The following is a 23063-nucleotide window of genomic DNA, read 5'->3' on the forward strand; positions in this document are numbered from 1 at the left end:
CCGAAAACTAAGTCATATGAGACAGGGCTGAGAGACCAGGGATGGTTTACGCTATGAAAAGAGAACACGAATGGGAAAGAGAAATACATGTTAGACATTTACTATCTTGATTTCTTACAGCTTATATTTGAATACAATTTATAGTGGGAGGAAAAATATTTTGAATGGACAATCAGTTGAAGCCACAGAAATAAAAGCAGTTTTTTTCTTTTCCCTAATTGATTTCAAAATCACAATTTTATAGAACGATATGATTTCAGAGAGTTACATTTGTGTGGAATGACACAGTCAGCTGACATAAAATTACTGGAAAACCCTGGAGGAGATGTATATATTGCATACTTGTCAACTTTTCTCATTTTTACCAAGGAATTTCTTTCTTCTCATTTTAAAAGAAAACCAGGGGTCTTTGTTTCTTTTTCTTTCCCTCCACCAACTCAAATTCTCTAATTGTAAATTCAAAATATGAGCAGATGTGAAGATGGCTTTGGTATAAACAAAAGAAAGATGGAGTAAAATGCATGCCCGTCACTGCATGAGAAATGGTAGGACAAATGTACGGCACCTCCGCATCAGAATGATAGTGACAAGTACCTCTTGTCCACCCAAAAGAAATATGAGAAATAAAATCTATTTTAAAGAAAACTTGTGCACATGCAGTGTCCCTTCTAGGGATAGTTGGAATAGTGTTCTGTTTGAATAATCTTATATTGTCTCCCAGAACTAAAATTTCTGCAAAGTCAAATCAAAATACTATAGAACTCTGTCCATTATTTAAGAAATTAATTGAATTTATTCCAAGATTTAGAATTGAAATGTAAGATCATCCAATAAAATAGATTCCAATAACCAAGAGCCTTGAATACTTAGACCATGATAAAAATATATAGTTTCTTGCTTTTAACAGACAACAAACCAAGGCTGCAATGAAAACAAAATGTCATCTCTTTCAGTGGCATTCCTGGAAGAAAAGTCAGAAATGACTAGGTCCTTACTCCAAAAGAGCATTTTTTAGTCAGGAAGTTAAAAAAGTTTCAATCTGTATGTTCCTCCACCTTCCTAGGCCCAAAGGTATTTTTTTGCTGAGTGGTGCAAAACAGAAAACGGACATTTGCTTCTGGCATTGTGACCTTCCCCAGGTCCCTGTCCGAGCTGCTTTGACGCAGTGTATTTCTGGCACATACTTGTGATATAACCAGCAACCATTATCCATAAATGCTCAACTTGACAGCAAGTGAGAGTAAAAAAAAAAAAAAAAAAAGAATTCTCTTCTGCATCAATGAAGAGTGCCACACCACAAACACATTTCTTTTATAGGATAGATGATTTTTTTAAAAATTAATTCAGATGGACAACTGCTCAACACTGTTATTTTTCATTTAGCTGTACACATGAATCTACCTAATTTTTGTTATAAAACCAATCGAGCTCTTAAATTATACTTGTGATATAACCAGCAACCATTATCCATAAATGCTCAACTTGACAGCAAGTGAGAGTAAAAAAAAAAAAAAAAAGAATTCTCTTCTGCATCAATGAAGAGTGCCACACCACAAACACATTTCTTTTATAGGATAGATGATTTTTTTAAAAATTAATTCAGATGGACAACTGCTCAACACTGTTATTTTTCATTTAGCTGTACACATGAATCTACCTAATTTTTGTTATAAAACCAATCGAAAAAAAAAAAAAAATAAAACCAATCGAGCTCTTAAATTTTATAAACTATCTCTAATTTTTTTTAAAAGAAATCTGTAGCTGGTCCATACGTTTTCCAACTAAGACTTAGGACAAAACCTCCACATGCTTAAAAATGCCATCCCCTCCACCTCTGTACATACGCATAACGCCCGATCCAACTCCACACTTATCCACTGATGACTAAACCATTTGAGATGGCTTGATGGGGGCCAAGGGGGAAAAGGGCTGGGGAGGATTTTATTTTTTTTACAATAGGCATGCATATATTTACCGAACAAGACATTTTGCTCCGTATTTTGCTTTAGTGTGTGGGGGGAATCATAATTGTATTTAGACTTTATATGGCATGGGTTACTCAGTTCACAGCAGAGGCACCTGCAGCAAATTAATTTGTTGTAGCACATTAATTATCTCATAGCTTCTATTTAGGCTGCAGCTGTTGCTATTATGTTAATAATATTTTTTATCACCACTGTATACAACAGGTTATGGAAATAATAGAAATATCTCTCTTTTGGGGGGCTTCCCCCCCTGTCGTTTCCATTTTTCTATGTCAGAAGGGAAGACTGAAAGAAATTTAGGCAAATTAAGCCCCAAAGCGCACTATAATTTTCTATTTCTGAACCGATTTGTAAGAGAATGGGTCACTGAAATTAGCAAAGAATCACCCCACACAAAGATGGCGCGTGCAGAATTTGTGAAAGCGAAAAAGAAGACGAAGGAGAAGCAAAAGAGGGACGGAACACTGCAATGCTGGGGTGGTGAGTGTTTGGATGGGGGCGGGGAAAATGCTGCAGTTTTCATGAAATAATAAGGTGGGGGAAAAGAGGCATACAAAGAGTAGGTTTTTCATTGTTTGTAAAATATAAACACAGATGAATTCTGTCTTTGGTTTGTTCATGCTTTTCACTCTGCACAGCAGGGATGTTCTTAAGAAGTTGCCCTCTGCGAAATTTCACTAAATGGGAACCGTGGACCCTGCATGATGGGATTATAATCACACCAGCCACTCCTTTTACATAATTTTTTGTTTAAGATCCAGTAAGACTCCCTGTTTTTAATATATATAAAGCAATAGACATGTATATGTCGATAAACTGAGAGTTTGCGTCCCCATAGCCCAGTGCAGGCTAAAACAAAAAACACCGGTGATATCACATCTACAAATCTCAATGGATTCAAAAACAATATGAAAATTTTTAGCTGACAAGAACATGTCTGCTGCCTGCAGTCCCTGCAATAGCTCACCATGTTGCCTACTAACCGAAAGATCAAAAATTATCGATTTCATGGCGCTGCGTGCTCTGGAAAGAAAGGCTACTTTAAAATTTGCATTGTTTAAGAAATGAGTTAAAAGAAAAGAATCATTTTTTTCCGAACGCTCTGGAATGTGAAAATGGCTTGTTTTAATCTTATCCATGATTTACTATAATTCTATTATTTTTAGCAGCTGGAGTCCAGAAATGATTTTTTTCGATGAATTTAGGATTTTGCCGCAGTATACATCTGCAGTCCCAGAATCCTCCGGTAAGTTAATCCTTCTTGCGATGGGAAACGCCTTTAACCTTCTTGTGAATGAGATATCTGCAACCATTTTGAAATTTTTAATAGAGGGGTGTGGGGGGTGGGTGGGTGGGGGGGGGTGTGTATGTCTCCAAAGCGTGATTTCCTTGCAATGCAGCGGTATTTATCTTATTTCTTAGAAACACTGAGAAACATATACCTTTGTGCTCTTTAAATATCATGGATGATGTCTCCATTGCTTTTCCTTCACACTTTCTATGGTAGCCATTAAATGTGCTTCCTTAGTATGGCAAGGACTGTTGTGTCAAACCAAGGAAGGCCTCGAGGACATGCAACTCCAAGCAGGAAGCGTGTTCCTGGCATAACTGAAGCCGCCATGATCACAGCTACCACTGCTGCTGCCACGGCCACCACCATGGCCATCGCCTCCCACCACCTTCACCGCCCCTCCCTCGCTCTGCAGTGCACACCCGATGCAAGCTTTCCACAGTGGCTCTCCGCCCGAATTTGCCCAGTGGGTTCCTAGATTACTTCTGTGTGCGAGAATAGCCAACCATGTAGTCTGACAAGAGGTATTTACAACTACTTAGCCTGTTCAGCTGGAAAGAAATCAAAAGATAACACTGAATCCTGAGATGATGTATTGCAAATCAAAAGTCCCAATCCATAAATAGCCACTTGATGAGCTGCTAAATGAAAAGCTGATCTGATTATTGTCCAGTGTTCTCACGTTGTCAGGAAGAAATATTTTTAACAGAACTTCTTAGGGAAATTGGGACTTACTATTCATAAATGCATGGAATACTATTTAGTCTTACCTTTCTGCTGGGAGAGGTTTCTTCCCAAGGAGATTCGGATATAGAGTCCAGAGGAGACCACACCCTCGTTTCACAGCTTATTTTCTACTGTCTCTGTTTACGTTTAAGTTGGATTGATTAACAGCCACAATTATACATTAATTTAAGGGACCTAATCAAAAGAAGCCAGTCACTCACTCCCCTCTCTAAAGGAAGCTCATTGTCTTAGTGCTCAATAAATGTTTAATTAGTGGATTTGATAGTTAACTATCCAAAAAGTGAATGGGCCTCCTTTCCAGTGCTGACTTGACTAATGTTTCTGTTGGAAGCGCACAATCTGAGCATTTTTTCTGTGCCTAAAGGTGATTCAAAAGTGTATGTTTTAGTGAAGGGGCGCTTTTACATTTCAGGTTCCATGTAGTCACTGCTTGATACGCCAATGGTCTAATATCATGACAAGTAATACTTCCTCTGTTAAACCAGCTGGAGACACTTTGGGTTTCTAGGCACAGAGCCTGAAATTTAGAACCATTTGTCTTCTGCATTTTTGTTGTTGTTGTTGTTGCTGTTGTTGTTTAATGCAGTCTTTTGCATTAAAATGGATTAATTTATGTCAAACCCCAATGGCCAGCTCTAGAAGAAAAAGGTGTAAAAAGATAACCAAGTGTTTTTATGAAACATATTGCCCAAGGTCAATTTTGAAAAAAGCAATTTGACAAAACCACTTATTTCACCAGCTCATCAGGTATTTTGATGCTTCTGTTTCTCCTTGGCTTAATGTTAGCATTTGTCTTCATTTCACAGAAGTTATTCATGTCATATCTTCGGTGAGACAATTGGGACAATTTCTGTTGTTTGAGAGAAGCAAATAAAAATTCTGAGCAATCTGTTACATTCAACAAATTTTTCTAAATGCTAGTTACCCACTAATTCTTCAGTACACTTCAATTTGATGGGAAAAACAGCTTACTGTATTGTTGCAAATTTTACATTTCCTTTAATAACATTGTGTTTGCTTACAGCATTAGCAGGGATTTAAAAATCTTAATTCCAAATTTAGATCAAGATATCTAAGTGATAGAAAACGCTTCAATTATCTCGGCATCCGAATAAAGAAAAATACAAACATACAAGAGTTTATCCCTTAGATGCTCGAATGGTGCAAATGTGTCTTAACCAGTTTTAAGAGAGTGCAAAGAAACAAAAGCAAAAACACCACAGAAACTGAATATAGAAAAAGGAGACATCCATAAAAAAATTCTTCAACTATTGATTAATCAGTCATCTGATTTTAAATGTCTGACTCTAGTCAAATCAACTGCATATTCCTTAATACTATATGTGAGGATTAAAATTGGGGGGATCAGTGCCTGGAAATGCTATTTACAATTCGAGTTTATACGAGAAACACCGCTTTGACGAAATAACTTTTTCTGTATAATGTGTTTGGATTCCGACTAGCAGAGCTCATCGCCACTGGCTTATTTAATGCTACAGAATTACTAGCAAAGAGACAAATGAGGAAGTAATTCCAGACAATGGATCTCACCAAAAATCATCTCAGTGCGTGTACTTTTTGCACTAGTGTGGTCATAGCAGTTAAGCGTTACCAGTGTATGTAGTAAAATATCTTTAACACGGGGGAAGAAACTATTTATTTAAATTATTTAAAGAACATGTTGGCCCTGAAACGTTAGCTTGCCTAAAACTACATATGCTACTCCAGGGGTGAATAAGTAGGTTTTCTGCTCTTACCTATGTATAGAGACCTATTGTTTGCACGCATTAATTACAGGGATAAAAGCCTCCAGACAACTTTCACTGTTGCTTTTTGCACTCTCCATTGCTTTGGAGGAAAAATAAGCATCAACAATAGACAAAGTGGATCGATCATAATTGTTTCAGCTTTAATCAATGCCAATCTTGCTGGATGACAATCGGGACCTTTCCAAGGGAAATGAGGACTCAACTTCGGCCTATTAAGACGAATTAGGAAGTGTTTTTGAGGAGTCGAAAATTAGTCAAAAATAAAAAAAAATCACAAGCTGCCTAATTGATGACTCCTTCCATAAACAACATCATCGATGTCTCAAAAGTATCACCTTCGAAATGCATTTCCTCCAAAGAAACATCCGCACGAATAAATCTATTGCTGGTAGCACCGTGGAGCCAGATAAAAATGGAATCTGTAAGAATTAAGCTAACTGACGGGGCTCTGGAGCGCATCCGTCCCCGCCAGTCGTGGGCTCCGGTGCGACTTGTTGAGCGGCGGACGCGGCGCCCGTTCCCCGGAGAGTCCACGGCCTCGGGGAGGGGGGCGCGGGCGGCCCGGCCCCGGGCTCACTTCCCGCCGGGGCGCGGGGTCCACGGCCCGGACCCTGGGGGGCCGCGCGGCGGCGCACGGCTCGGGGAGCGCGAGGCCCAGGCCGCCCGAGCCGCGCTCCCCCGCCCCCGAGCGCCAGCGCCGAGAGGCCGCCTCCCGCGGGCAGCGGGCAGCGGGCAGCGGGCAGCGGGCAGCGGGCAGCGCGAGGCAAGCGGGCGTCCGCCCCCACGGCCCCCGGCGCCCTCGCCCGCCGTCCCGCGGAGCCGCGCCGCCGGGCGACCTCGCGCGTGTCCCGCCCGTCCCGCGGGGAGCGCCGGGGGGCGGCCGGGGAGCGGCGGGGAGCGGCCGGGGAGCGCGCGGGCGCCCCGCCTCGGCCCCGGGCGGCGGGACGGCGGCGAGCGCGGGGCGGCGCGGGGCGGGGCGGGGCGGGGCGGGGCGGCGCGGGGCGGGGCGGCGCGGGGACTACTTTCGGCCGCTCTCGGCGCCCCGCCCCTTGTCCTCGCGCGGCGGAACGCTCCGCGCTGCGCCGGCGGCGGCAGGATACAGCGGCCCCTGCGCGACTTATAAGAGCTCCTTGTGCGGCGCCATTTTAAGCCTCTCGGTCTGTGGCAGCCGCGCCGGCCCGGCCCTGGGAGCGCAGCGCAGGGGGAGGCGGAGACGGAGGAAGGTCCGCGGCGCAGCTCCAGCCCCCGCCGAGCCGCCACCGCAGGCCGAGGACGGTCGGACGCCAGCGGCGGGAGGAGCCCGTCCCCCTGAGGTGCTTGGGCGCCCCTTCCTTTCCCTTCCCTTCCCTTCGCTTCGCTTCGCTTCGCTTCCGCGGCTGCTCCCGCTGCCTCTTCCGAGCCAAACTTCGTCGCGGGCGCGCGGTCCCGGCGGCGGCGGGGAGCCGGGCCCTGCGCGGCGCGGAGGCCCGGGGTGGGCGGCGGGGGCCGCGGGGGCCGCGGGCTGGGGGCGCCGGGGAGGCGGCGGGGGCGGGCCGCGCCCGGGGGGCGGGGGGCGGCGGGCGGCGGGCGGCGGGCGGCGGCCGGGCCCGGGTTCCGGTCGCGCGGCTCTTCGGGGCCCCGGGGGCGCCGCCGCGGGGAGGGGGCGACGCGAGGGCGCGTCCGGGAGCTGGAGGGCCGGCGGGGGCGGGCGCGGGGCGGCTGTGGCTTCCGTCCGGGGGCTCGGGCCGCGGCCGAGTTTGGGGGAGGGACCCTGCGCCTCGGGATGCTCCGGGCCGGGGCGAGGGGCGGGGGCGGGGGCGGGGGCGGGGTGGGGGCGCGGGTCGGGGGCTCCGCCTTCCCGGCCGCCGCGGGGAGTTGGGGTCCGGGCGCCGGGCCTGGGACGCCGCCCGGGTCCCGTCTGCCGGCTCGGTAGGGCCAGTGGACTTGCTGCTCGGATTCCTTCGTCTCGATCTTAAAGGGGCGAAGGAAGGGAATTCTTGAGAGGATTGTTACTGTTTTCCTATCCCCTGCCTCCGTGAGTTTGGCGCTGGTGCCTGTTTAGATCCAGGCAACTTTAAACCTTAGAGGAACCAAACTACTAGCGCAGACGGCGCGATGCGTCAGTGAGGCTTGCACACACAGACCCGTGCCCTGCGCGTGTGTTTTCTCGTTCCGCGCCAGGTGAGTGAAAGCGGCGGGCCACGCACCCCGGGTCGCTGGGGTTCCTGGCGGTGGGCGTGAGACCCTGGTAGGAACGGGCGGGGGCCGGGGCGCCTGGCTTACTGGCTCTTGCCAAGGGAAGGGCGGGATTCGGCTTCGGAGTGCCTCGGGATCTCGTTGGTAGAAAACGATTGATTCAAATACTTTTATGGCAGCTAAACATGATTTTTAGGGCACTATTCTTTCCAGCAGGGTGAGTTCCACCCCCCACCCCCACCCCACCCCCGCTGCGAAATCGACCACATAGAATTCAAGTGTTGCAACTTCTTTGAGTGTTTTGTTTCGGGGGAGAGGATTTTGAACCGAGACTTAGGAACTTCTCAAAAAGCCTGCTCCTGGATCCGCGAAACTTAAAAAGCTTCGGCAGTTGGGTGTAGTTGTTTCCTTGGTTTTCTGTTCCCTTTTGGAGGGAGCATTGTCTCCATACTTTCTATCTTCCAGACATCTGTGGCCTCCCCCCCCCCCCCCCCCGAGTTTGTGAGTCGTGAATGAAGAGAGACTGGCCTGCTGGTATGCAGAGGTCGGCAAAAGGAAATCGAGGAGTGGTTTTAATGAAATGAGAGCTTTGTGTCATGAATAGTGGTGGCTTAGACTAGACATCAACTTGAAGAGACGGCTATCCTTTGATAAAGTCTAGGCTAATGTTTTTCAGATCGCTGAAGTTATGAAGTATTTTGTGTGGAATTTAGGAAGCTCTTGCATTATTGTCAGTTGGTGAACATGGAGTACCCTTAGGTATCTTCGTGTTACCTCGTCTTCGCGCTACAAGAGTAGAGTAGCTTGAAATGTACAAAACGCTGCCGTTAGGTATCTGCTTAAATTAGTGACATAAATTTCTATTTTGGAGGCTTTGTTTTGGGTCCAAACCAGGGCTGCTGCAGTGTTTATTTTACTTTAACGTTTAAACCCACACAATCTCTAGATTTAAGACAAAGAGTACCATTAAGGTTTACTTGAGAATATCGTTTCTCAAAATTTGCTTAATTTGCACCCAGTATTCATTACTTTGACCCAGTCTTTGTTCCGAAGGCCATGTACAAGGCCAAGGCCCTAAAGTGATTGCAACAGTAACTTGAAAAACTTGCAGAAGACTGTTCTATAGGATTAAAGGAATGCTGAAACTATTCAAGTCTGAAGTCCTTGAAGGGGAAATAAAATGCACTAGGAAGTTTAGTATAGCATGCAACTTAGAGCCCTCCCTTGTGTGGAGTACTAAGCTTGCAACTCTTTCAGAGGCTGGAAGTCATTTTAAATAGCTTTCAGAGAAAGCTAAGCTTTAAAAATAAGGTGTTAATAAAGTAAAACATTCACTGGTCGTCAAGTGTCAAGAAGTATTGTAGTTTTCCTTCTTTTGAACTAATTGTTAATCTTCGTCTTTTGCTAAGATGATTATGTAGAATGCATGTATACTCCAAATATTAAAACTTACCTAGCTGAATTGAGCTTCCTTCTGCTACTAGTTATGACTTGAATAAAAATTGTTCATATAAATAAAGTTTTGTGTGCCTGTTTTAATAGGTACTTGCCTCCCCAAATAGGAAGGGAAGACGTGAAGTAGGCAGATTTCTCAAAGGGTATTTGAAGATGTAGCACTTAAGGAAACTGTGTAGATATCCTTTTGTATTGTTGGGAGGGTAGGAAGAGGAGCATAACTATCGTTGATCTAGCTAGGGATGTGGATCACTCAAAAGTTTGAATATCTTTTTTATGGTTACAAGTAGCAGTGAAATTACAATCGCCAAAAATGGACTAAGTATATTTAGTCAAATGAAACTTTTGTGTTATTGAAATGAAAGAACATAATCTGTCCAGTTATAACATGAATTTGTTAACCTTTCATGGTTTACTAGTTGTTGATAATCAATAATTGCAGACAGGTAGGTGGTAGCTTTTGAGCTTGGTTGGAAGTATGCTTAACTGCTAACCCAGCTTGAATGATTTTTGTGTAGGACAAACTTCTAATAAAGCCTTAAAATTCTTGTGTAGTGCTACATACTGACTTGTGACATCGTTTATGAAAACATTAGTTGTATTAACTTTGTTTTGTTACAGTAGCTCTCTTGCTGGGAATTGTTGGGGATATATCTTTTGTTGAAATAGGCTCGACTAAAAACATTTTTATACCGTAAAAGTAAGTAGTAAACATAGCCTAGGAACTGCTTCTGATTATTCCAGAGCATGTAGCTGTTGCCTCCTGTACCCTTATATAGAGGATACTGATTTGCAGAATCCGTTCTCATTATTTAACAGACCATCGTTTATGTAATACTGTTCTAATTGTGTGATAGAGAACTAGGCTAAAATAAGTATATACTTAGGTTCCATGAAGGGAAAATACATGATTTGTGTTGCTTGAAATGAGCAGGAACTAACTCATATAGTTTTTCATCATTTAAACTCAGGAGAAAGTTCTTTATTTCCTCTGTTTACTTAAGAATGCTGCTTCTGTTTTTGGGTTTCATGCGAGACAGCTTGACTTGAGTTTGAAACCTAGATCCATCTGCGGAGGTCTGAACAAAAAGTATGCATAAAGTCTACTTTCTCTAAAGAAAAAGATGCTCTTAACAGAGAAAGTCACATTAGGAACCCCTTTTTAGAGTTCAACTGCCTTTGTGAATTTGTTAGTTGTGGGCACCTCTTCTTTTAAGAGTCATTACCCACCCCTAGAGTCTCCTTCAAATCTGAGGCAGCAGCTGAGTGAGAGTAGTGTTAGGGCATGTTTTCATTGCATGCTTTGGTCATGTTGAGTGCCCTCCAGTGGATATAATGTAATGCTTGTGATTCCCCCCCCCCCCCCATCAAGTTTGTGTGGAATATATTTTTGAATAGTTCTGATGAGAAAGCATCAATCAAAAAACCTCTTGAATTCTAGAGTGACTTATCTATATCAATACTGGTAATTAAAAGATTGGCTTGAGAAAATGTCATCTCAACCAATATTTGTAGGAGAAAGATCAAAGTTAAATTAGGGATTACATTTAGTGTAGGCCACTTTAAGTAGGTTGAATATATCATGGTGATAAAATTAAAAACTCACTATAATAATTTGGCGGTAAAAGATCATGTGTTTTGTCATCTTAAAGAATTACAGAAACTAAAATACTCAGAAAAAATTGTCAATTTGTCTAAAATCAGTTACACAGTAAAACATGAATAAGTGCTCAACTCAGTTATATTATCAAGGAATATTTCTGTTAAGAAATAGAAACCAAACTAGCTCAGTGTATGTCAACTCTAGACTATAATGCCCTAGTTATACTATAGGCTCTTATTGTCTAAGGTTGTGGGTCGGGATGTACTATGCCAGTATTTTGCCCTTTAAATTTTTCAGTGAAAACCTTTCTCCCTATTCCTGTATTAAAATTCTTATGTTTCTATTAATATTATTTTATAAATATCCTTGTTTCAAACTGGATTCTGATCCAGTTTGAAATTGAAAGTCAGATATTAATTTTATGGAAAATCAGTTTAGAAAAACTTTAAAATGTTGCCTGTTTGAAGTGAAATCGAAAACTTGACTGTGGAGAAGTAATATGACATCACGTGCTCCATTTGCCTTTGAAATTTAATTTTTTGAAAACATTGATGATTTTTTACTATTCAAGAAATACATTATTATGAGTTTTTTTTTAACACAGCAAGAATGCCTTGTTTTATGTAAATTATTGAAAATAGATTGTGTTTTTTCATAAAGGATCATTTTTGGAATTAATGTTCAAGTTGCTTCTTAGTATTTGCATCATTTATTGTTTCTTAAGGTCGAATAGCTGCTGTTCCAGTTTTCCAAGACTTTCATGAGATATGGATGTAGAAGTTCTTTTAAAAAGTTTGTACATACAGCTTACTTAAAGATTCTATTAGGAACTAAATTTATCTCTTGAAATTGGCTGCTTGTCTTCATTACTATAATATACAACATTTTGACATTCAAATAGGTGACTAAAGTAAGATTGCTTTCATAAAGCCATAAAGGATTGGTTTTCTATTCTAGTGGGAATGGCTACTCATGTTTCTAGGATCAGACCATATAGGGTAACTGAGACCTTGTGGAATACAATAAATTGGAGAGTGTAAGTCCAGTCTAAGTAGCCAGTCTTCAGTTCCAGCTTGTGTGTGTGGACTATAGTTCATGTTGCCACATCATCTGTGTTGTTGTTGTTGTTGTTGCAGAATAATGTGCATCCTTTGATTTGCACATGTTGGTGAGTGAAATTCATGTTTTAAGACACTATTAAGCACAAATTAAATATACCTACTGCCAGTTTGTAACATCTTCAGTAGTCCCATTTAGAGTAAGTTCCTTATGGTAATGATTCTACTAAATGACTGAGGATAATACAAATCTGTGGATTCATATAACAGGAAATAAGACTATTAAACTATTAGGGCCATGTTTAGGTCCTTGGAAAATGCCTTCTATCATTAGGAACTTAAAAGCACTTTTGTATTAACTCGTTCGTGAAATCTGGGAAACTCACTTGAATTTAGGAATTATAGTTTTGGTCAAGGAAAAGGAGAACTAACAACTCGATCTTCTTAATTATAGTTTTTTAAAGTGCATTTTTAAAAGAGATACCAAAACTTTAATCTGTGATGATATTAAAAATGCTGGACATATTCTAGCTACGTGTACGTAGTCCTGTCAGCCTGAAGTTTTATTGATGTCTTTAAATCATGTCCTGGTTTTTATCTGAAGTCTACACTTTTAACATAAACTATTATCAGACCAAATCCAAAACTTCAGAGCAAAGTTTAGATAATGAAAGGTTAATTGAATGTAAGCTTTACTTAAATTAATGCATACTACTACTCAGAATACGTTTATGCAGGCAGTTCAATAGATTTTGGTTAAATCTTTTGTTGCTAAGATGAAGTTTTTCATTTCCAGAATTAGAAAAGTTGAGTGTTTAGTCTGCAAACTATGTCTTTAAATCAAACTGTGTCTGGGCTGAAAATGCAGTGCATAGGGAAAATGCAGTATCTGAAAATAATGCTACAGTTGTGTATGTATATGATACGGTATAGAATACAAACAAAACTGATCAGTGGAGTTTTCACAGAGCAGCTATCTCAGGGATGCTTACTCCTTGGCCTCTCCCACTATTCCTATATAACTTTACTGTAAAATTTCTCTTGTAATATTCTAGAAATTTCCTACCTCTTTAACTTGTTGAAAAGGCTACCCCCTCTGCCTCCAAAGCAGTTTGAATAGTGTGAACAGCTGGATAATGCTGGGGTGAAAATGCTTCATAGCTCTTCCCATTTTCTCCCCTATTTCTTTCTGTCCATTTCTTCATTAATGTTCCCACAGTTTTGTTTTCATAATTCACACATTGCTGTACTGATAGTTTCCTTTTAACTGATTTGTAACAGGTTTAATAATTATTTTAAAAATGGGGGGGGAGATATTTTTAAAAATGCCTGTAAAGCTGCTTTTATTAAAAGGATTTTAGGATAGCTGAAATAGCTGTGATGTATGTGTGCATACATACATACATTTTATTGTACGTTTTTCATGTAAAAGTGTGAGAAGTTAGATTTATTGCAGAATTTCATGGGAATGCAGTTTGAAGATGATCTTAAATGATTGTAGTAATTTGCTACACTGAGGGGTAGTTGTTACAAGCTTTTTTTTTTTTTTTTTTTTTTTTTAAAGAATAATTAAGTGGTTTGGGGGTAAGGATGTAGGGAGTGAGTCTGTCTTTGAGTTTTCCCAGATACCAGATGAATGCCATATGTGTAAAACAGGAACAAGGGCGTCTTGGAAACATTTTTCTATCTAACTGGAGATTCCCAAGTTGTATTCCATTCCGCTATGTAGAAAGTGTTGGCTTAGACAGTTAAATTCTCTTCTGAGCTGCTGAAAGATTGCAGCAGTGTCAGACATTACTTCAATCTACTTAATAGTTGAGTTAGATGCAAGAGAAGACATTAAATGTTACAGGAAACCTAGTATGTGTGAACATAGAACTCTTTGGATAGGTTAGTAAGTTTAGTCTCTATTCTGGCAACTCTAGTTATTTTTTTATATAGAAGATATTCTGTTGGAAAAGCCACATGAGACTGTGAAATTAAGTTTATATTGTTTTTCTAATTATGAATATTTCTGTGATCCATTCATGTAGTAAAACTGTTATTCTGTATCTGATAGTTGTCCTGTATGTCATTATTTCCTACCTTAATTCTGCTGTCATTTTTCCTGGGTCCTGAATCAGTGCCAATCTGATTCTATTTCCCATTGAATAAGAAGTGAGGGGTTAGAAAGTTTAAGAGATTAAAAGTCTTGGAATATCTGAAGATTGGGGGTCAGTTGTGAGGCAGAGTAATGATAGTTAAATTGGTATTCCAAAAGTGGAAGCTGGGAAATATGAAAATTTGATTTTTTTTTTTTTTTTAAGAATACTTACTAATTATGCTTGAAGACTACCCTGGCTTTATGCTGAAGGGCCTCGGGTTTCTCCCTCTGCCTTATACCCCAGATCATATTACATTTCTCTAGAAAGCTCTAAGACAGGAAGACTATTTAACCTTCTCCACTCTATGTGAGTCCCATCTCGCCCATCTGAAGCTAAGCAGGAACTCCTTCACCACTCTGTCAATCTGCATCAAGTGTCCATCTTTAAAAAGGAGGAAATAGTATATCTTGGTTAGAGGCCAGTCCTGACCCATGCCTTTTCAAGGATTTTGTTCTTTTAGTTATACCTGACTTTTCTGTGTTAGCCTTGTCCCTCCAGATTCTAATCCCATTGCTTTTTTGGTCTCCCATCTGCCACCTTTTATCATTCTCCTGAAATTCACTCAGTGTGCCTTCTATAACTCCTAGTCATCAGCAAACCCCTTTTATTTTCAGCATATTTTGGGAATGTTCCCTTCTCTTTTTTACTCCCACTGTAACCTGGCTTCTCCCCTGAGCTTACAGCTCTCCCAGTACCTTTTTTACACACCTTTTACTACTAAACCAAGAGGTAGAGAAAGTGTTTTTATTTCTCATTGTCACGTCTTAACCATTATTTTCCAGAACTCCAAACTTTGACTCTCATGCCATCAAATTATACTACTCACTACCACTCTTTATTTCAGTCATCTACCAACTTCCTAGGGAAGTGTTGGGATGTTTGAGAAGAAGAAAAAGTGAGGGTCCTTTCTCTCCTTCCTTGAACACTTTATTAGCTTGGCTCACTGTCGTCTTTATTTCTGTCATAATTCTTGGTGATATCAGTGTTCATGTAGAGCAGTGATACTCAAAATGTCATCTGGTCTGAACTGTTTGTTACTAGTATGGATTATGATAAGGGGTTTGTGCCAGAATATAAATCACCTGTCACCAAATTCACTAGTTGAGTGCAGTTGACTTTTTTCGTAGCAAGTCTTTTTTTTTTTTTTTTTTCCCCACAAAGGAAACAGTGTGTTGATTTATAATCTGGCACAAGCTGCTTATGGTGTCCTGGTCTGGCTTGATAAAAAAGATGCTTCCAATATTCTGGCCTATTTATTAGTTCCTTGGTTTCTTCTCCAGTGATCTTATTTTTCACTCTAAATCGTGTCCACATGTTGCCATTGTCAGGTCTTAGAATACCTTGCCTCCCCAATCTCATTTCAAGTGTCCTGCTGTCTTATTCCTCTGGTAAATACTTTGAATTCTAACAGTCCTTCGGCTCCACCAGAACCTATAATCTATCCAAGCTTTTCCGTATCCTTCACCCTCACTTATATCTAGCTGAAATTTCATGTTGAATCATAATCACTTACTTGTACATACTCTCAACAACTTCATCCCTTTCTGGCTTCATGCCCAATGGTCTCTGTTCTGTTAGTTCACCCTCTTTTATGACTGTATTTCTTTTTTTCTCAAACATCCCAGTACCTCCTCCCCTGTTCTCACTCATCTAATGCCCTTGTTTTCTATTTCACTAAGCATATTGAATAATTGAAAGGATTCCTGCATGTTCCCATATCTGTGACTGTTCCCTTTACTTTCTCTGTCACTGTGGATGAACTGTAGTGTTTATCTCATTTTAAAACATTTTTCTTCCTGTCTCCCTATTCACACACCACCTACACAAAATACCTTGAAAAAATTTGCTTATATACACTTTTCTTTTGAACTGCTACCAGCAACCATTATTAAAGAATTTTAGTCCTCATTTCATTTATTCTATGAGTAACATTTGGCATAGTTGCTTGAAACACTTTTTCTTTGGCTTCTAGGCCACCGTGTCTGCTAGCAGGTTTTTTTTGTACTTCATTGTCAGTTCCTTCTTAGTCTCCTTTACTTTTTCTGTTCTCTCTCCGACCTCTTTGTTTATGTGGCTAAGAGTTTGTTTTAGGACCACCTTAAAAAAAAAAAAAAAAAAAACCTAGTTTCACAGCTTTAAACAGATAACATTATTTTGCTGATAACTTACAAATTTATATCCCTAGAATGGGTTTCTCCCCTGAACTCTAATGCTAATACCTAACTATTTTGAAAAAAATTAGGGGTGTCTAAGAGACATCACAAACTTAACGTATCTAAAACTGAGTTCCCAGTTTCCCCTAAGGCTGCTTCTCTTGGTTCCTAAATGCAACGGATTCTTTCTGGTTACTCAAGCTTCTAACCTGATTGTCCTTGACTCACACAGTATAACTAAACCCTGTCTGCAAATCTTGTGTGTTCTCCCTTTGAAAATATCCCAAACCTCATCATTTCTTACCATAGCCATGCCATTGTAATCATTTGCCTGGATTACTGCACATGCTTTCTCACAGGTCTCCCTGCTTACACCTTTGTTCCTCTAAAATGTAGAGGAACACAGTAGCCAGAGTAATCCTTTTAAAGCAATAGATCATGTAACTTTTCTGTCCAGAAACCTCCAGGTGCTTACCATCTCATTCAGGAAAGGCACAAGCCCCTCTTTTCAGCACTATCACCTACTACTTCCCCCCTCCTCTTCTGTGCTTAGTTTTTTCCTCCAACTGGTCAAGCTTGGTTCCCTTCGTCACCTCTTTCAGGCTTTTTCTTGCCGTCCTGTCTGAAATTATAGTCCTTCCCTAACTTCCTATCTCCTTTCTTGCTTTATGTTTCTTCTTATCTTTTATCACTCTGTAACATAATAGATAACACATTTTATTTTTGTTTTCTTTTTTCTTAGCCTACCAGAATGTAAGCTCCAGAAAGACGGATTTTTGTCTGTGCCCTTGACTGTTCCTTCCCAATGCCTAAAGTCATACTACATAGTAGTTACTTGGTAAATGAGTGCTGAGTGAATCATTACCTCATTTGGATATTCCAGACCTTTGCAGAGATGGTTCCTTCTTGTCATTTATGGCTCATGTTCAGATATCACTTCCACATTAGGTCTTTCTGTTCACTCGTTTTCATTTCATCATATTCTTTTATTTGGTTTGTGGCATTTAATTATACTCTGAAGTAACATTGTTTGTTCTTTCTTCCTCTCCTGGTCTTGTCTTAATTTTGTGTCCCTGGTACCCAGAAGAGTGTCTGGAAGTTACAGGTGTTCAATAAAGGTTTGTTGGCTGGGGGAATGTTCTAGAATTGGACACCCTTTATTTTCCTCCAGCTAATGCCCCATTTATTTCACTGCTCCATTTCACAGTGTGTCCCTATGGATTTGTCTCCACTTTTCATCTCCCATTCTAGTTCATGTTCTGCTATCGTTATTCCAGTAAATATGCTCCATAGAGCTCCCTATTGGACCTGCGTGTTGACCCAACTATGTGAATGCTTTTTAGCTTTAGTCTTGCTGGACTGCTTAGCATTTGGTATCTTTTTTTTAATTTATTTTTTCGTTTTTCCTTCTATGACAGCACTCACCAGTTGAATTTTCTGTGGTGGTTGTCCAGTATGTGGCTATTGAGCATTTGAAATATGGTAATCTGAAGAAACTACATTTTTTTAATAAAATAAGATGTAAATGTAAATAACCACATGTGACAAGTAGGTAACGTATTGGACAGTGGAGTTCTAGAAATATTCCTCCTTCTCTTCCCCTTTAGCGATAAACTCAGTATCACAACCTAATTGTGCAACCCAAGATGATGATTCTTTTTTTTTTTTTAAAGATTTTATTTATTTATTCTTGAGAGACACACAGAGAGACAGAGGCAGAGACATAGGCAGAGGGAGAAGCAGGCTCCATGCAGGGAGCCTGATGTGGGACTCGATCCTAGGACTCCAGGATCACACCCTGAGCTTAAGGCAGACACTCAACCACTGAGCCACCCAGGCATCCCCAAGATTCTTCTTTAATGCCTCTTATACTACTTTAATTTCTCTCATTTATTATAACCAGCCTATTGTAATCTATCTTTAGATAGAGTACTAGTACTCTATCTAGTACTAGTACTAGAGACATACTTTAGAGTATGTCTTCAGTGTAGGTATTTTTTGTGCTTTGTGTGACTACCCTAAGCCACCACCATCTATCACCTGGACTATTTGTTATAGTTTCTTTATAGGTTTCCTTTCTTTATTTCTTGTCCCCTTTCAGTTTTTTCCATTATAACCAAAATCAGTTTTTAAAAACTCAGTGGATCTTGGGGCATCTGGGTGGCTCAGTCAATTAAGCATTCACATACACACTTGGTTTCAGCTCAGGTGATGATCTCAGGGTCCTGGGATTGAGACCTACCTCAAGCTCTGAGATCAGCAGGAGTCTGCTTGAGATTCTTTCCCCATCCTCCCCTTTTTCTCCTTCCCGTGCACGTGCTCACTCTCTCAAGTAAAATAAAATCTTTAAAAACTCCATGGGATTTTCTTATTTACCAGCTTGCAACCTTTCATGGACTTTCAGTAGCACTTAGGGGAAAAAAATGAATTCCTTATGAAAGGCAAGAGAGCCCTACATGATTTGGCTATTTTCAGCCTCATCTCATTGTACCCACTTTTCCACTATAATTAAACACACTGGTTTCAAGGTTTTGTTCTTAAAAGTGATCAGGTCTTCATGATTCTGGGCTTCTTCACATGTTATTTCTTGTTTCTGGAATGTTCTGCTCTATTCCTTACATGCTGTGTTTTACATCCTTTTTCAGGTCTCTGCTTTTGAAGGTTACCGTCAAGAAGCCTTTGGCCACTCTTAAGTAGGAACCTTCCACTTTCCTCGTGTCATTCTACTCCCTTCTCCCACTTGTTGCTTAGTTATACACCTATAGCTCTTTGCAGTTGTTTATTCAGTTATTATCTGTCTCCCTATCAAGGATTCAAGGACCATGTGTGTTTTAATTGCCCCTGTCTACCCAGAATCTATTACACCTCCTTGCTTGTAGCATTTGCATAAACATTTGTTGAATAAATGAAATTTATACATATATTATATTTATGCCCTTGATATTATAATGTTCTTGAACTGTTGAGAAAATGAAGGAATTGTTGGGAAACTTGTGGAACAGAAAATTCGTGATTAACATCACGAGTTGGCAAATCAAGAAAACAAGATAATATACCAGTGAGGCATTCTGTATACCTCCAGGTTATGACTCATACTGGTGTATTTTTGGACTAAAAATAGAACAGAGATTTAGAGCTATTCCTTGAAATTTTTTTTTTTTTTTTTGTATTGAGATAATAAAAGTAGTCACATTTTGGAAGTAAAAGCTTTCTAGCTCACTCTACTTTCTGTAATTTGCTACTCTTTCTAAATATGAGAGCCTCATGATTATGAAACCTGTTACTATGGTAAGGCTGTCACAGGCAGCAAAACTGTTCTTTGTTTGAGAGAGTGACATAAACTTCATGTGCATGGTGGGGTATAGAAGATTGCTAAAGATGAAGTAAGAATCAGGGTTCCTGGGTGGCTGTCAGTTAAACATACAACTCTTGATTTTAGCTCAGGTCATGATCCTCAGGGTCCTGAGATTGATCGAGCCTTATGGGGGGCTCTGGTGCTTAGCCTAGAATATGCTTGAGATTCTCTCTCTCCCTTACCCTCTGCCTCTCCCCTGCTTGTGCACTCGCTTCCACTCTTTCTCAATAAATAAAATCTTTTTAAAAAAGCAGATTACAGTAAGAATCTGTGTTGTCTTAATGATGAGGTGTTTATTTTTATTTTTTTATTTTTTTGATGAGGTGTTTCTTAAGGAGCTCATCGAGTGGTTACTCTGTGAAGTCACATTCGTTTTATACTTAAGTTGAGTTGCTGACTAATATATACATAAGAGTTAGATCATATGCTTCTTCTGCAGTGGTAGCCCTTTGCAGTGTGAGCAACATGTATGGCATTTTTAACAGATTTAAAAATGCAATGCCAGAGTCCTGTCCCAGCTCTCCTGGGTTAGAGAACCATGGGGATGGCTCAGAGTCCTCTCTATTTTTTAAATTTCCAGGTTGAAACCTTTGGAAGGATCTGGTAGCCAGTTTAAAAGGTCCTTCAAACAAACTTGGAGGTCTTCATAGAAAAAAAAAAAAATTAAGAGCCATACATATATTGAAGCCAAATTCTGGTTTAGTCCGTGCTGGTTTTAATAGCCTGAGATGTTTTTCCCAAATAAATGGTCTTGATGTGGTGTTCATATGTCATTTGTACCAGTTTAGTTTTTCATATAACCTGTTTCTGAAGATACAGGCAGAGGCAGTATATGACCTCAGTAACCTATTCACTTACTTAAAACCACTTTCTGTTACTTGTCTTCACGTTAGGTTTAACATAGTTAATTAAAATATAAACTCATTTTTTATTCTCAGTGAAAATATGTAATAAATAGATGAGAATGGGCAGCTACTGTCTTCCACCTGTTTTTGTATGGCCTGAGAACTAAGAATAATTTTTATGTTTTTTAAGGGCTGATTAAAAAGTCAAAAGAAGGACAAGATCTTATGACATGTGAAACTACATGACATTGCAAATTTGCAGTTCCATGAGTAAAGTTTTATTGGAATACAGCCATGCTTGTTACTGTGCATATTGTCTGTGACTGTTTTCACACTGTAATAGTTGAGTAGTTGCAACAAAGATCTTTTTTAAAAAAACATTCTTATTGTTGAGGTATAGTTGACATATAGTGTTGTGTTTCATGTGTACAACATAGTGATTTGACAGTTCTGTACATTACTGCTCATGATGATAAGCCTAATCACTGTTTGACACCATACAACACTATGACAATATTATCAACTGTGTTTCCAATGCTATACTTTTCATCTCTGGGTTGTATTTATTTTATAACTGAGAAAAAAATACAAATATATAACTGGGAATTTGTTACTTAATCCACTTCAACTATTTCACCCATCCCCCACTCCTTCCCTCTCTCTGGCAACCACTAGTTCCCCTTATTTATGAGTGTTTGTTTTTTTGTTCATTTGTTTTTTAGATTCCACATAAAAGTGAAATCATACGGTATTTTTCTTTGTCTGAATTAGTTCACTTGGCATACTTCCTGCAAGGTGCATCCATGTCGTTAGGAATGGCAAGATTCCTTTTTTTTTTTTTTTTTTTTTAATGGCTGAGTTAATATTCGATTGTGTTTGTGTATATACCACATCTTTATCCATTCACCTGTGGATGGACATTTAGGTTGCTCCCACATCTTGACTATTGTAAATAATGCTGCAGTGAACATGGGGTGCATGTATCTTTTCCAAGTAGTGTTTTTGTTTTCCTTGAATACCTATCTGGTTGTAGAGTTACTGGATCATATGATATTTCTATTTGTAATTATTTGAGGAATCTTCTATACTGTTTTCCACAGTGGTTGCACCAATTTCCACTGCCACCAACAGTGAACAAGGGTTTCCTTTTCTCTATATTCTTGCCAGCACTTATTGTTTGTCTTTTTGATATTAGCCATTCTGGTTTGTGTGAGGTGATACACATTGTGGTTTTGATTTGCATTTCCCTGATGATTAATGATGTTGAGCATCTTTTCATGTGTCTGTTGGCTATCTGTAGGTCTTCTTTGGAAAAATATTTGTTCAGGTCCTCTGTCTAGTTTTTAATTAGACGTTTGGGGGCTTTTTTAGTCTTGAGTTGTGTAAGTTCTTTGTATATTTTGGATACTAAGCCTTTATTGGATGTATCATTTGCAAAACATTTTCTACCATTTAGTAGGTTGCCTTTTCATTTTGTTGGTGGTTTCCTTTGCTGCCCAAAGCTTTTTATTTTGGTGTAGTCCAGTTTTATGGTCTACAAAGCCTATAATAATTACTATCTGGCCCTTTACAGAAAAAGTTTGCTGACCTGTTTCAGATAAGATACACTTTTCATAAATTCATGTTCCTAAAGGTATTTACGAAGTGTCATAGGTTATACATAATTGTTGGCTATAGCCTTATATTACATTTCATTTTTCCTAAGCTTAGTTTTTAAACATTTTCTTATGGGCACATTCAGTCCATCAAATATTTAAAAACTTACTATGTGCTAAGCACTTGTTAGATACAATGAGAAACTAAAGATACAGCCCTAGCCCTCACAGAGTTCACACATTGAACTTTTTTTTTAAGGCCTGTGTGCTGTATGGTGGGAAACTTATAACAAGTGAAAAAGAGGAAGGTTATTGCTAAGGAATATAAAGCAATGCATTAATTACTTCTAGAAGTCAGTGAGTCCCTGCCATTAATTCTGTCTATAACCTGAACCTAGAGATTAACATCTAGAAATAAATTCTTTCTTGAAAGAAACTCCTATCTCCTTGGCATAATATACTCATGTTTGAAAATTTTTCATTTTTTTATCAGCAGTAGTGCTATCTAGCTAGGCACAGAGTCAAAGTATGAAGCATATAATGATTCACATCTTAGATGTATTTCTTTTTCTTGTAATCTCTATTGGAAGAATGTATTTTTTCCTAACCTTTCTCTTGCATTGATCTGCAACATTGTGAAATACTGAGCTGTTTATTAGTTATACTCTGAAATTAACTGCTGCTAGTCAGGCTTTTAATCTGATAATTTGGCAAATGATGTAGACATTATAAGGTTTCTAGGAAGATTCAGTGAGGTAACATTAGATTCAGAACTAAAATTATTAAGCATTTAAATATGATACAATATTAAATATGTCAAGGGCAGAATTAGATGTTTACCAGATACTACAAGGCAATATCCTAAAATTATGTTGTAAAATATATTTA

At 39.9% G+C, this 23063-nt stretch overlaps 1 protein-coding gene and 1 long non-coding RNA gene across 4 annotated transcripts in view; both read left to right on the top strand.

Annotated features, from left to right (window-relative positions):
- Positions 1-2271: 2271 nt before the first annotated feature.
- LOC112668717 (uncharacterized) lies at positions 2272-5541 on the top strand. The gene is made up of 3 exons (XR_003141824.3): positions 2272-2465; positions 3152-3231; positions 3493-5541. It is a non-coding gene; the product is annotated as an uncharacterized LOC112668717 (long non-coding RNA).
- Positions 5542-6881: 1340 nt separating this feature from the next.
- Positions 6882-23063, top strand: part of CTNNB1 (catenin beta 1) — a 39183-nt gene continuing 23001 nt past the window's right edge. For 2 of the 3 annotated variants that reach the window (XM_025461197.3, XM_025461199.3), the window contains exon 1: positions 6882-7105. The gene's annotated coding sequence lies outside the window, so the exon portion shown is untranslated. Of the gene's footprint in view, positions 7106-7836; positions 7953-23063 lie in introns of those variants that run through there. The other variant, XM_035704683.2, reaches the window with a different exon arrangement.

This window comes from Canis lupus, chromosome 23 (assembly GCF_003254725.2).
Source record: "Canis lupus dingo isolate Sandy chromosome 23, ASM325472v2, whole genome shotgun sequence".
NCBI classification, from domain to species: Eukaryota; Metazoa; Chordata; class Mammalia; order Carnivora; family Canidae; genus Canis; species Canis lupus.